The following is a 16,475-nucleotide window of genomic DNA, read 5'->3' on the forward strand; positions in this document are numbered from 1 at the left end:
GTGTCAAAACGAGGAACACCTTAATAGTTCTCTTTTTTTTTTTTTCCATGAATACTAAACATTAAGATAAAAAGATTGTTGCGAGAGCTGGCCTCCTGCAGGTCCAGGTCAACTGACAGGGATTAGGTAAAAAAAAATTAATCATACTTGTGGATTCAGAACAGAACAGCTTAGTTTTTAAAATAGTAGTATAGAGCCACATTAAATGTGGGCACATACTGTGGGGAGGAGAGGTCTGTATTAAGGGGCTGGTTAGTTCAGTAAATCATGGCTTTAAGATAAAGATGATTACGGTCGTTCCTTGGTGTGAGAGGAGAAGGGTACAGGAGGTTCATTTCACCACCAAGTAATTATGCTGACCCAGAGTGTTACCATTTATCATGGCTGAAAGATGACACTCACTGTTAGCCAAGGGAAACTGCTAGTCAAATGCTTCCATCTAGATCAATACACACCACATTTTTCTACAGCCAAAAGTAATTATACAACAGCAAACTTCACAATCAATACCCACTCGAGATAACTTATACTCTGCTGTACAGACATGGAGGTATGGCACTGTTAACTGCCACTGAAGACTACTGCATGTGACCCAAATTAAAGGGTTTCCCCCAACCATTACAAAGGATTTTGCTATTTTCTGAGAAAATCTGTATCCTGTTTTCTCTGTCATTAAAAACAAAGAACATCCACGCAGGTTTAAAGACCTGCAGCTGAAACTGAAGTTCGTGTTATCATTTCATAAAGTCTCACTTAACACAAAATAAAAAAGAAAATCAGTCAATTAAAGAAAAATCAATCTTCCTAACCATTGAAAGCTGAAATAGTTTCTGAGGCTTTAGTTTCTAAAAGCTGCAGTTGAAGACCTGACCTTTGTGAACTCAAGAGATCAGAAAAAGGAGAAACGCATATACCTGAAGTATTAAATCAATGTCATTTTCAGTAGTAAACACATAAACATATTCATATTTGCTTACTCAGAGATGCACACATAGCATTACCATCAAGCCAGCTAGTACACAAAACTAGCTTTAATAGTTTAGATTTTATTTCAAAATATATCTATAAGTCAGTTTTGACAACTGGTTTTAAAAAGGCAGAGCTTAGTCTTATAAACCAATCTAACACATCAAGAAAGGTTAGAGGGAAGAAAAAAAATCACTACTTCAGTAAAAAAAAAAAAATTGACATCCAATTTTCAAGCTGATTTATCAGTGGAAAGCTAAAATTGATAGTTTGCCATTACTGGATAGCAGGCTGTCTAAGAAAGCTGTTACAAAGCCTTTCATTTTGATTTAGCCACATGGATCAATACAAACCTATACTGTTTCAATTTTACAAATATTGATTTTCTGATATAACCTCTGCAGGAGAACATTCATCACCTGCCATACCAAAAAATATTGAAATTTATTTTGTAAACTTTGATTCTCAGCAAAATATAGCATTCTACAGAGTGAAGTGAAATCTATTTTTCCAGATAACAGCTAATCACTGCTAAAATGTATTTCAAGTAATATCCTTCTGCCTTTCCATTTCAGACTCCAACACTGTCAATCCTTTAACTGGATTCATATCAAAGATGATCATAAAATTTCCCTTTGTTTTCTCATCAAGTATCCTGAGATTCCTTGCAGTTTTAGTGGCTAGAACAAAATAGAACTTCAAGTTAAAATATTCACTGTTTTGCTTCCCAAATCTAGAAAAACTCAATGCTTCAGGAGGATGATTTATTTTTTTAAGATACCAAAGAAAAAAATTCTCTAAGCAGAAACAGATATTTGATGAAACAAAGATCTTTATCCTACATTTACACAACAATACTATTTTCACAGGCTGTTCTAATCTGCATATTGTGCTAAGAGCTCTGATATTCCTCAGCTTTCAAAATATACTATTTTTCATATGTTATTTGCTCATGTATTGGTATTGATTTTTATGCCAGCTCTTTCAAACTGATATAAATACTGAATTCATTAAAAAAAAAAATGTTTAACTTATAAGACAATTCTAATTATACAGCTTTTCTTGTTCCAAATTGTTTCATCAATCACAAGTAACTTATTCAATTTTAAAAAAAAAAGTTTGAACTGATTACTTACTTTCTTTATTCCCTTTTTTCCTAATCCTGAAAAGCCCCCTTATTAGCTACTTAAGACATTTCTGAGTGCCACACTGCTGGCACTGGTAAATACAGATACACTATCCAGCCAGAGCAGCAATACAGAGAAGACACTGAACAGGTTTGAGGAGGAAATACACCCTGGATACACCCTTAAAAGTTTAAGAATTTTCTCAGTAGTACATGAAAAATAAATGAGAAAACCCATAATCCTATGTTGGAAGGATACAGTCCCGGGACAAGATTTAGGCAAGACCTGAGGGTTTAGTAAGTGCATGTTCAGAACTTGGGCTGGTAACACCATGCCATTCAGATCACTGCTTATTAAACAGAACTGAAAAAATTCCAAAATTATTAACTTAGAAACTAAGTGAAATTCCTGAAAAGCAATATTTTCATAATGTAAAGAATATAATAAATTCTAAAATTCTTTGCAAATTTAATGTCATGAAACCAGGGTAGAATTTCTTTGTAGACTTAAGGCTCAATATGGATAGTGTGTACATTTATGTAATAAAAAATGTTATTATTTTTAGCATTTGGATACTAAATTCATCTTCCCACATGTACCTGAAATCAAATAATAGCAGACATCAAAACACCTGAATTTAAAATAAAAAGAAAATTAGTATTTCAAAAATTCTGTAAGACAGAGAGCTGGGAGAGAAAACCACAGGAAAGAATCAGAATCATTCAACTGAATATAGAAGTAAGAAGCTCACTAGACAAATCAGATGTGCCTTTTCATCCTGTTCCAAAAATGCCAGAAACAGATCTTAAAAGCAATGGTAATGGCTTATGCAGCTAGAATGGATTCTGTAGGAGCCATCACACAAACCCTGTTATTCTCATGCTGATGCTGGTTCATATGATGATGATGACTTAAGCATCAAAACAGTGAACACAGTGAATCTGAGGCATAGAAAAACCTAAAGAGCTACATGACTAAAGCAGATTTTAAAATAAAGCAAAACAAGACTGAATGCTTAAGACCATTCTCTTAATAGAAAAGATATTTATTAAGCTATACTTTTATTGCTCTTTCTTCCATCAACAGATTTCAGATCACTTTGTTAGCAGTATACCACAATTCACATGTTACAGATGGGGAAAACAAGGCAGATAGATAAAGACTGATATGATTTATTCAGTGTTGAGATGTCACCTCACTAACACCACCAAGACTATAACTTCATTATTTAGGGCATAAAGTGACTGCTTTCCCATATGAACTATTCTGTGAATTCTGGAGGGGAGAGTGGGTGGAATTGTTGGTATATCTTGGTTGGAAGTACCATGAATTGCTGCTCTGGTTTGTTATTGACACTTATTAAATCCACTATTCCTATAAATGTGTATATTTTCAACAAATATTTAAAATAATACAAGAAATTTGAATAGCCACAATCCCAATCTCCACAGTTACTCAGTTTTTTAAAAATCTAGCATTTTCAAAATTATGTTGAATAATAAGAATCATGTTTATGATGTAACAAAAATTTATCTTGGTGCAAAACAATATTTAATACTGTCCCTCCTAACAGGGGAAGAAATGAAATTAAACAGTTTTGTTTAATTTTGTTTTTAGAGAAAAAGTGGGGCTTTCTTCATGTCTGGGGTTTTTTGTGGGTTTGTTTGGTTGTTGTTTTGTTTTATTTTTGAGGGGGTTTATTTTGAGGTTTGTTTTTTATTTATTTATTTAATGAATAAATAAAGAAAAAACTGAGAAGTAAAATATCTCGTTGACACTTGGGCTGCCATCATCTAACAATAGCAACAAATAAGTAAAAATACAGCATTTATAGTGAATGTGCTTAAAGATCCTTTCCTCTATTAAGGCTTTTCTGTATCTAACAGTATTCAGTACAATAAGAAAATGACCTTCTAAAAAGTAATGACAGTGATTTTCCATATAATGGCTGTAGCATGCAAATATATGCAGCCATGTAAAAGAACAAAAATCAGGCAGCAACTTTGCAATGCTTAAGGGCTTCATATTTTACAGCACCAGCATTAATGGAAAAGTTAATGTTGCATTGAATAACAGTGAGCTGCTCAGCTGCTGCTGCTGCTGCAGAACATTTAGATCATGGAAATAACACATCATTTTTTCGCCCCTATTGCTTTCCTGACCCACAGATAAACAACTCTCACCGACCCTCAAAATCACATGCAAAATATTCCTGCATCACCCAGGAATTCTTAAGAAATATGCCCAAGCATATAATTTCTAAGACTGAAAATGCAAATAAATAATTACACCACAAAACTAAAAATAATTAAGCATCAGTGCTGAAGAAAATCTCAAAGACTATACCCCGTAACTTAATTCATACTATGGGACAAATGCATACATGACCACAGTCACTTAATGCAGAACACAAATGAAACAGAATTTTTCAGTACTTCTACATCTTAATTCTTGATTTCAATACATGAAATATCCAGATAAAATAGCCATTTTACATTCCCTTTTCCCCCCTATATACTAGAGAGTATAAACTACTGAATGCACTCAGTAAAACATCATTTGAAAACATTTCAGTGATCCAAGTCTACAGGAAAGTTTTGGAAGGTAAGAAACACCTAGATACTGTAAATGGAGGCACACAATTGGCTCTCAATTGAGTTGCATTATGTTTAGGCAGAAAATGGAGGAAGGGTCCTCAGACCTTGCACCTATAAATCCTGCAACCCATGTTCCCCCTTCATTATTGCTGAATGGTTTAAAAAGAAAATAAGTTGTTTTGTAAATATAGAATAAACCTTGGAATATACCAGCAATCTTTCCCTCCTTCAGACAAAGACCCCAAGGGCTCTTCTCATCTTGATTCAGATGTAAAATGTGAAGACATATCAGAACTTAGAAGGCAACTAGTCCTTCCTGGTATTCCCAAAAATTCTTCCAGCTCATAAAGGACTTCAAACTTTATGTTTCTGTACTGATGTTGGATTAGTAAATTTTTTTTAAAATTTTGTTTCTGATTGCCTTTTTTTTACCATCAGAAGGAGAACAAAGTGAATAGTGGTGAACACAGCTACAGAAAGTGAGAGGATTCACCCCTTTTTTTCTGTTCTCAAAATAGTGAAAAATGTCCTACTATATTGAAATATTGTTACTATATTGAAATTCAGCTCAAAAAGTAGTACAAATGCTTGGCTGATATTTTACAGTTTCACTATTGATTGCAGACATGATAATAAAGCTGGGGAGGAAGGACCACTGCTTACAGAGCTTTCCTATTTTCTGTCAGATCAAACACCAGAGGATCTACAAAGTGACTCTTCAGTCACACCTACAGCTATTTCTCAGTCAGACAGTATTTGTTAAGTAGTACGAAAATCTTCCTTTCCCTACCTTAATTCATCTGTTGTCCAAGTGCCTGTAATATCTGGAGCAGATATCATCATTCAGTTATGTGCATGCCAATTACATAATTCACTGACCTACCTTTATGTATCTCTAACATCAGGGATGATATTAGCTATGAATTTCTAATAGGGTTGAGAGAATACCAGTAGAAGGTATGTACCTTGCCTTTACAACTGCTAATGTGGATGAATATAGGCATAAACCAATAAAAATTTCAGACTATTGGAGACAACAGAGAACCTGAGATGCCACTAGCCAGGACAATTTACCCTAAAGAAAAACCTACTTTCTATGCAAAAAATAATTTTCCTTTTTTAAAAAGATAATTGGTAAGATTTTTCTAACACTATTGAATTATTCATAAATTCCAATCTATTTTTTATACTAATTTTAATATTTCAGTTTTATTTAACAAGGCTTCAAAACTTTATAACACCTGTTTTGTTAAAATGTAACATACCATATAATTTTTTCATTGAGGACATTTTCAGAGAAATTGGCATTCCACACAAATTTCCAATCAGGTTTTTTCTAAATTTTTAATTCCAAGACTCAAAAATGAAAGGTAGTGTATACTTGGGGAATAATTAAACAGTTTGTCTGTCTGGATCTTCTAAAAGTATACAAACTCAGATTTTTACTAAATCATCAAATGATGATCTCATATGAAATGACTATTATGAAAGAAACTATTTTTTCTTATTCAACCTTGTCTGGCATTTAGCCAAAAAATGTGGGGTAACATTTTCTCTCATTCTTCTCACTGGCTCTTAATTGAGATTAAATCACAAAGGATAGTAGAGTCCATTTTAGTTTGGGAGATACATATTAAAACCTGCTTCTGGCTTCTCATCTTTTTTGACAGATTTTACTCACTTAATTTTCATAATTTTTAGCTCAATGGTTCAGTATGAAACTCTACCACTGAAAATACTGTCTGAAGTTCACTAAATAAATTTCCTCTACTATTTAAGCTGTCATCAGCTTTGAAAACTTCACATTTTATTCAAGAATGTAGAAGAGGTTAGGGCAATATTCAGTGTAAAAGACCACTATATGTTTAAAAATAATGCACTGTTACCTAATAGAAATTGGAACCTTTAATGTCTAGACATTAAGAAAAATGAAAGTGAACATTTTTTAATACCAAAACAACACTTCCACTCACTATGAGGCAAATATATCATGCTTTACTTTCCTCCATGTTTTCACGTAGCACAAGATTTATTATGCATAAAAATTATCACACCCTTATGGCAAAGTGTCCCAAAGGCTTCAGTAGATTTTATAAATTGAGCCTAAGAGACATCAAATTTACCTTCCTCTTTATGTACATTTTTATTGCTTCCTACCCTAAGTGCAAACATAGCTTCTAGGAAATCACCTAAAGAAATCTCTTCCACATGAATATTTCTTAGATTCAGATTGGGACTGTAACAAAACCAAAAGCATCTCCACTCAATAAATATAATTTGGTATCAGGAGAAAAGTGAAAAAAAAAAAAAAAAATCCCTGTGGGAATCTGAAAAATTAGGACACTTTAATTTTAAGAAATAATTTAAATATTAGTCTTTTGGCATTGTGTATACAGACTATTTTTCAAAACAATGGGTAGCGTTCTCAAATTAAACACAGAATATATGTGGTTTATGAATTTTTTGGTGGATTTTCTAATAATCTAGACAAATGGATAATTTGCTATATTATTGGGTTTTAAAATGATTCAGCACTATTGAATGTTTAAGAAATACTTATGGTATAAGAGTATATTCCTGAAGCTGAAGCAATCACTGGACTCTGATGTTCATCTGTTTTATTGAACTACCTGCAGGGAGCTTTACGGGCATACGATCATGTCAAGGTCACAGGATTAAGTGAGCAGTGATGACAGTAAACAAGCCTTTTCTGCATATTTTAAAGGGTCTTACTGAGTTACTTAAAATGCCATAAACATAAATAGTCTCCTATCTCTACAACACCTCCATGACAGATGACTTCAAAACGTAACACTCCTGAGCAATGGAGCTTTACAACATAACCAACAGTCTATATTATTGACAACAGATACCAATATACTGGGGAGCTCAAATACTGGGAGAAACTTGCAACCTGTCATCTTCAGATATATTATGTCTGAAAGCGTACAAGAAATTGATCTACAATATACATCAAAACTCTGTGTGAACAGATATTACTGCTGAAAAAACCCAGAGCTTACAGGTTATGTAAAAATAAAGTTATAAAGAAGAAATAAATCCTATAATAACAAATGTACCAAATCTACATGTTATGTAAAATCAGATAATAAAACCAAGCCTACACAGTACTTTCAATACCAACTTGAATGATGTCATTAGTCTTTAGAACTATACTGTGCATTACCATATCTATTTTATCAACAAGGAATGCGGTATAATCAAGCACAGCAATCTCCTTCAAGTCATGTAACATCTATGACTGACACTGTGTTTTTGAATCATTCAAAGTAAATCTGTGTAAACTTATTTTTTCACTGTTTCAGAAAGTTAAAATTGATCAATAAAAACCCCCCAAAGCCAACCAAACCAACCAATCAACCAAAAAAAAACCACAAAAAACCCCAACCAAAACTGATCAATGGAAAAAGAGACATATGCTGGGAATATTTTTCAGAAATCAGAAATGTGAGTTGTCTAAGGATGATCTTCATAGTTTAGTGTCTGTGAACATACAGACTGGGCTAACAAAATGCATACAGAAACACCAAACCCAAGGAAACAGCCTGCTAAGCTATATTAAGATAAGAGAGAAGGGACAATGGCCTCTGCATCTAAGGAACCATGCTCCTCCAGTACATCTGAAGACAGGACTTCCTTCTCAAGTTGCACTTGGGAGCAGCAGTTCCACATGTACTTGCCTTTCACTCCCCTTGCAATACTGCAAGATAGGGCTCCAAAAATTGGCTTAGGAAAGCTCTAAAATATTTTGAATGAAGAAGGTGTTCTACCAGAGAGAAGTAAAAATGGGGGATGGGGGGGGGGGGAATCAACCCTCATGATGATTTCCATCCACTGTGGAAAAAGAGGAGAAAAAGAAACCAAACAACAGAGCAGACAAGAAAAACAGATCAGTCTATTACATATATTAGCTAATTACACACTGCCATGAGGAAAAAGGAACTAAGAAGACAAGAGGTAGGTTTAAAACCACATATAATTAATCTAATTTTTAGCAAAGAAAATGATCCAATAATGCACATGCAAATTCAAATATAAATCTCTCAAAGACATGGAAAAGGTTTTCTGAGGTGTTTGCGGAATTCCACTTCATATCCCACAAAGAAAGGGGGATGCAAAGGATGAGATTGGGATGTACCATACCACACCTTCCTCGGTGCCTGAAGATGATTTAATCTTCAGTTCCTTTCCAAACTTTCTTCTCAATTTCTGAAAGTATTTGACAATAGTATCGTTGGACATAAATAATAAATAAAATAATAAATAAAAAAGTTAATAAATAAATAATAAATTAAAAAGTACAAGAAATTAAGGCTTGAGACAAAGGAAATAAAATTGTTCCACTGGGTTTTCATTTCTGGTTAAACTTTGCATTTCTGATGTCTACAACAAGAAATGTCTGTCTCTGGTAGAGAAGTCTACCAATTTTACCAATACCACTGCAGGTTTTTCTCTTGGGAAAAAAAAAATTATCTACAGCTTGGCATCTATCTTCTGTAATATATTTGAAGCACCTCGTGGGAAAGAACCCTGGATTGTAATGGTACTTAAAAAAGACTTAAAAATCCTCACCCATTTTATGTCAGAAAACAAAGAATGCATCAAAGAAATTTCATTTCTGAGAAAATACATCCTTCTTAGAAACACAAAATTTTCTTTTCAGAATCTTCAAATCTGTGGCTTTTGTTCCTTTTTTATTCTTTGTTTTCTATTATTTTGTATGGGAAAGATGGGAAATCCACTGTTGTATTGCACAGGTATTACTAGGTAGACATGTGAGGAAAAGTGAGCAAATTGGTATCCAGCAATGAGAAATTCTTCCCTCGTGGTTTCTACTGAGTTTGTAGTTCTTTCTGAATTGGAGGAAGGAAAAGAAGGAGAACAGGTGCTAGGAACATTGTCTAATATCAGCAACTGAGTTTGGTCTGCTGATAACCACTGCAGGAACCAGGAGGAAAACATGAAGGCAGAAGGGACTTTGAAGCCCTACCGAGATATGGAAAATTCAAAATCAAGACTGACTGAATTTGACATTCCTCAGGAAATCCTGGGTTGAAAATTCAAGGAGTCTGAGTGAGTTTTACAGGTCTACTTGACTAAGTAGAGTTTTATCATGTCTACTTGTCCTATCTTTCTGTTTCTTAATTATTCAGCTACAGTTGAAGGTTATAGGGCTGGATGGTCCACAGGTCTTAACCTTTATGGCTCTTCTTGTGACTAGTACCCTGGAAGCTGAATGGCTGCATGTGCATGCACATGCTAAATCCATGGCTAGACTTAAGGAGGAGCAGAAGTTCCCCTCAGTTTGCTAAGGGTGGCCTTCATCTTTGTATATGTATAGTCCTGCAATAAATATATATATGGCAAATTGACAGTATGAAATTTGGATTTGTATTCTGATTACTGTTCCAGTAAAAGAAACTTGACATCTAAGGATCTGTTGTCCCTAAGTCTCAAATAAAACCAAAATTTACAAGGCTTTGCTCTTTTTTTTTTTCCATGAACAAAAGGGGAACCCCAAATTTAGGCAGAAACAGAGAACATAATGAAGTAGAGCGAAAAAAAACAGAGTAAAGAAGAACAAATAAATCCTCTTAATGCAGAAGTATATAATGTGAAAGTGCGGAAGACTTCCGTCTTTATAATGAAACGAAATGTGCTGTACTTCCTAGAGATAAACAAGTCTCTCTGTAGAGTTGAACAAGTCTTTCTTGAGCACCACTTGTTTCTCAACATTTGAAAACACTACCTCTTTCCAAAAAAAATATTTTCTTACAAGGTTCTTCCAGCTGTGGGAAAAAATCCATAGTTCAAAGCAACTGAGCAACCTTGCACAAATACAGAACTGAATAAATCCCACATAAGCAAACTGTGGAGTTGCTTGTACAGCTCATCTCTGGTTATACAACACTCCTTTCTTGGCAGGTATCTCTATGCTGTAAATACCACCCTACAACTATTATTAGAAAAGGATACAGAATTCTCCCATCCCCCTTTTTCCATCATGCTTGTCAAAATCCTCAGCTCCTTCAAATAGTCTCTGCCTTCCACCAACAGTGGTTAGCAGTCAGAGAGGAAGGAAGAAAGAGGGTATGCAACGGGTGGAGCAGCCAAGCAGTTGAAAGCATAGTAAGAAATTTAAAAAGTTGATTGAAACATAAAATACTACATTAGAGCAATCAGATTAACAAAACCATCTCACTCATGTTCAAATCCTGCTATAGATGGATAACTAATACTGGACTGAAGATATGTTGCTGAAACATTTGCTGATCTCAAGGTCTCTCAAGTAGTGCAATAAAATAAAAACAACAGAAGACAGACAAATATTTTCTTAATGTTTTATTGGGATGAAATCATCTCAAAACTAAATATTTGGAACTTGTAACAGGATAGCTAATAAACAAGCTAAAAAGTGTGCAGTTCTATCAGACCAATTTTGAAGAATATATTCTGCCAAAAAAACAATTTCCAGCAATTCCAGCTACAGAAAAGTCATAGTTCTTACAGAGTATGTGGAAAAAATGCAGAACCTTAAGAGGCCCTCTAAGAAAGGGCATGTCAAACACGCCTCTGGATCCAGTAGACAGGATCTGGTCCTACATCCTTTCCACTGCTCTAAAGCTCCCTTTGTAATTTATGCCTAGCTGTTAAAATGAGCCAGAAATGAATGAACAGCTAAACCAGATTAAGCTGATTTGCAGTGGTGGTTAGAATAGGTTCTGTGCCTCTCTGAATTTCCTAAGACAGCAGCTAGTATAGAGATAGAGTCAGAGAATACCAAAGAATGGCTGTAGGGGAAACAACTTGCTAAATTCCTGTGATCTGGTCTCCCTTGCTGTAAACAGTGTTTTTCCAGAATCAACTTATTTAACTGCCAACTCCCATGGGCTTGGGAAACGGAGTTCTCTTTCCGCTCTCATCCCTCTGGCCCCCAGCAGAACCCAATCTCTTCAGAAGCTCATGCTGCAGAGAGAGAAAAAACTAGCTGTCTGGCAAGAAACTTTTTATTTCCAGCCTGTCTCCCCAGACGAATTTGGTCTTCACCACAGAATGAGTTTGACAGCTCTGCCCTCCACCATGAATGATTAATTTGTTATGGGTGTCTAGTTTAACCAAAGATGGATTTGAACAGAAAAAGCCCTTGTATACTTGCTATTTGGTATAGCTGCTTTAATGTAGGTGGAACCTCCTTCATTAAATCACAGAAAGCAAGAGAACCAAGTCTCATTTTTAAATGTCATTTTTCTCATTATAGTAGTCCTCCTGTGAATATCAAAACTGATCATGTGAAAATATCTATGACAAGTATTTCATATTTAGATTTTGAATGCTAATTGGAATTCTGAACTCTTTTTATTGCCCTAAATTGCCTTAAACCTATACAAACTGTAAGGTAGAGATATATATATTCAATATTCTTGAATTAAAGTTTTTGAAAAGTTGAGGTATCTGATAAAACCAAGAAGCTGAAATAAGACAGTAACGGCTTATGGCCCAAAACACAGGCATAAATATGGTTGATAAGGAATTTGAACTGTGTGTACAGAGAAGTTTTAATTTTTTTTTTTTTAAAGAGAAAGATGTGTATGGGGAGAGATGCAGATGGGGAGGAAGAGAAGCACCATATGAAGCTGACAGAGAAGGCAGAAGGAAGCATATGTTGTGACATGAAAACTATAACCCTGAAAAAAGCTAAGGGTAAGTGCTGGCTTAAAGAAGCTTGGAACACTAAGACATGAAACACCCTGTTTGATTCTTCCTGATGTTGCATATTCCCTCTGAACAAGTGACAATACATCAAGGAAATAACCAGCTCATCAATTTCTCATCTGAATGGGAAAAACCTGCAGAATTTAAATTTTGGTATAATGCTGAAATTAAAAAAGGGAAAACAAGTATTTTTAGGGCAAGCTATTATGAAGATAACTAAAAGTGTCAAATTGCCCAAATGCAGGAAACAGAATTAGTTTCATTTAAGGGCACGAACAGGATTTGTAACAAACTAATGGGATTTATTTTGAAATCTATTATGCTTTGTCTGAGATATGTAGATGAAAATAAGATGATTCAGTAAATTTCCATTTGTTGTAGAGGATTTGATGCCCACACTTGGAAGAAACTGAGAAAAAGAACTTTGGGTTTCACCTTAAGACATAAAGGGGAAACATTTGTTAAGGAGGAAAGAAGCTAACATTGAAAAACAATAAAAATGAATTTTTTTTCTCAGAACTGTTATTTATCATTTTTAGTCAGAAGGAGATGAAAGAGTAAAGATGTTCTCAGACCAACTCACTGATTGATTAACATATAGACAGGAATTTGCTGTACAGTATTACTGTGTTTCTAGGCATTTATTCAAGTTGTGGAGTTGTTGTCCATAATTAATTTCACCTTCATAAATTAATATCCAATTAGGAAGCTAATTAAAATATAAGTCACCTGTGATTTTATTATATTTTTAGCTAAGCTATGTATATATAACTATAATCTAACTTAGAATTTCAAGTCTTGTATGGTATTTTGTTGGCTCATACCATCCAACTTCATTCTTGTTTCTTCAGACATTTTGGGAAGATTTTACGATAATATATTTAAAGTTCATAATTTACAAATACTATAGAATGTAGAATACATTAGAATGTCAGACCTCTCACTTTTCCTCTCAGTACTAACCTTCTGTGGTTCTTAATAGTCTCTTTGTTTCTTAATGAACAAAGAGTAAGCTTTGTGGCACCTATAGATTAAATAGTAAATGCTGGTTGCTGCTTTCTGCAAAGACATTATGCAAAGACACAAAAGCTGAAGAGGCTTAGAAGTTCATTGTGTTGAACTGCAAACACCAGGAAAAAATTTCTTTATAGTTGGGTTATATTTGACAAAACGAAACCGTAATATTTTGTAACATGAGCATCTGTGTTAAAGAACTTGAAAGTTGTTTGTTTATCTTGAGAAAAGATAAACAAAACCATATAGGACAAGAGTACATGGCCTCAAGTTAGGCCAGGAGAGGTTTAGATTGGATACTGGGAAAAATGTCATCACCAAAAGAGTTGTGAAACATTGGAACAAATTGCCCAGAGAGGTGGTTGAGTCACCACCCCTGGGGGTGTTTAAAAGACACGTGGATGCGGCACTTAGGGACATCATTTATTGATGGATTTGGCTGTGTTAGGTTAAGGGTTGGATTCAATGATCTTAGAGCTCCTTTTCTATCTAAATGATCCTATGATTCTATACATATTTGTACTATATGCTGCAACTAAGAGCAAATCTGCAGCTGCCACTGTGCAGATAGAGAACGGAAGCTTGAATCTTTGAAGAATCACACTCATGTCTGCCCAAGTATTTTCCTACTTATCCATTTTGGATGCCAAAAGGCATTGCTATTACCACAGTATTTATTGTGCAGAAGTGATGGCCTGTTTCTTACCCTGCCCCATCTGGGGTAAAGAAAGATCTCCCTAAATTCACCATTTCAATGAAGGGTCTCCAGCTCTCAAGTAGAACAGCAGTGTGCCTTCAGAACTGGGAACACTTTTCCAATAGAAATTATAGAATCACTACAGAAGTGTAGAGGTCTGGAGTGACAACCTGGTTTTTGTGTATTTTTAAAGTAACTGTATTCCAGTCAGGCTGTATCTCTCATGGCACAGAGAAGCATGAGTTTAGAAAGAGATTGCTAATGCTGTAATTATTTGTCAGGAACTAAAAACAGAGACTTGAGTCCTGTTTTGTCTCATGCCAGCCACGACCAGAGGTGTGTATGATTTTGGAAGCCATCTCAATTTCCATCATATAAAAAGTATCAGAGTATCTGTCTAATTAACACCAGTTTTGGCATTCTGTGGCTGAGGAGTTCAATGAGACCTCTTTCCATTTTCTACCCTTAAAGCCTTTCAGATCTGCCCACTGAGTTACGTTGGTCCCTAACAAGGCTCAGAGGCTCTTCCACTGGGCATCTCCCTCTCCCTGCTGTCATCCCAGTTCTTCCCATTCACGGTCCACTAGTCCCATGACAGAAGGTGCACTTGTGTGCTGGATCACAAAGCTACCATGACATACATGGCCAAACCTGCAGTGCAAGGCCATTTCCCAGCTAGTTCCTGCAAGTGGGGAATCCCACTTGGAGACCTTGTACTGTCACCATGTCCCTCTTCTCCAGGTTAAGCCGCTGCCTGTGGCTAAAACACAACCAAGCCAACCACTGCACCTAGCACTGCAAGCACCAAAAATGGGAAAGCAGCTCTGCCAGTAACTGAGAAGCAGACAACACTGGGCAAGTTGCGTGACAGGGATAAAATAAGAGTTTCTTTTGGTCAGTGCAAGAAATTTCATAGGTTTGTCACAGGTGTCAGGCTACTTTATGGCACATCAGAAACTATCACGGACTCAAGAGAAAAAAAGCTGCAGCAAAGGACTGTTGCCATTTAGGATGCCATCAACAGTCCAGGAGATAAAAGTTACTTGGCCCTAAGAAGACAGAGTTGCCCGGAAAAGGTAGTGACCAGGAACTGATTTAAGTCTGCAAAGTGCCTGCAGCCATTCACAAAGTCGAGTAACAACATTATTCAAAAATTGTTATTCATTATTCAAAGACATTAAAAGGACTGAAAATTGCATTTATTTTCGACATGTTCATTTCTCCAGGCATGCAGCTTTAAGCCTCAACTAGAGATAACATGAGCATCCTTTATGAACTAAACCTGTTTTGAATTAACCATATCACAATTTTCTACTTACCATTTTTGTAATTTCCACCAGAACATCTCCGGTGTTAGACAACAGTTTCTGTAAGACTGAATTTCCACAGTTTCTACCATTTTAAAAAATAAATACATCTCCATCATCATCCAGGAGAGAGTGATTTGTTTAGAAGAAACACGGGTAGTGAACATGATAAATTTCCTTTTTATTTTAAACATGGTATAACTTCAAGAACAAACTAGATAGAATTACAAAATGAATGAACAGTATATGTGCTAATTAATAAACCTTACTGCTGACATGTCAAATTTATTAGTTGGCAACTTTTCTAATAAGCTTAAATTCTATGTAGTCAGCATAAATGCAAATATATATTTTTTAAGAATATTTATCTAGAAAAAAGTTTTTGTACTACCCATCTCAAATATGTTTTTACTGAAAAGGTTTATCAGAGCTAAAATGGAACTTTCTATTCTCTTCGTGATTCAGAGCAGACAAATAGGAATTTAAATGGGAAATCAAGCAGTAAAATTGTGTTTATCTGGGAGCAGGATTTCTTTGATTTCTTTTGTTTGAGTTTTTTCACTCTGAATAAATGATCAAGTGTTTGTGGCTAGAATGCACATAAAAGAGAGAGACTTGGCAGTCTCTGCTTTCACAGACAGGGCACTCACACGAGAGACCCAGGTTCAAGACCTTGCTCTGAATGAAGGAAAGGAGTAATTCCAGCTCAAGTCCTCCACATGAGGGTCAGCACCTTAGCCACTGGCTATTTTTGTGATCCAGAAGGGCAAGGCTCTTAGTTTTGGCATGATGTATGTACATTTAATTTCACCTCCATGCTGAATAGAATGAACTTTTAAAACCAGTACTCAATAGGGCTCTGAATAAAGCCTCAAATACTGTATCAGTTATATAGAGAAGAAATTACATACTTTAGATATTTTTAAAATCAATTTTTTAATAGGAATACCTGTGTAATTTAGCTGCACTTTGGTTATGTTCAGCTTTGCACAGGCTACACTTAAGTACATTTAAACTCCTAATAAAATCATAT

At 35.1% G+C, this 16,475-nt stretch overlaps 1 protein-coding gene across 8 annotated transcripts in view; it reads right to left on the minus strand.

The window, feature by feature from the left end:
- Positions 1-16,475, minus strand: part of NBEA (neurobeachin) — a 467,531-nt gene that overhangs the window by 202,673 nt on the left and 248,383 nt on the right. The gene's annotated exons all lie outside the window — the stretch shown is intronic.

Source organism: Aphelocoma coerulescens, chromosome 1, assembly GCF_041296385.1.
Source record: "Aphelocoma coerulescens isolate FSJ_1873_10779 chromosome 1, UR_Acoe_1.0, whole genome shotgun sequence".
Taxonomy (NCBI): domain Eukaryota; kingdom Metazoa; phylum Chordata; class Aves; order Passeriformes; family Corvidae; genus Aphelocoma; species Aphelocoma coerulescens.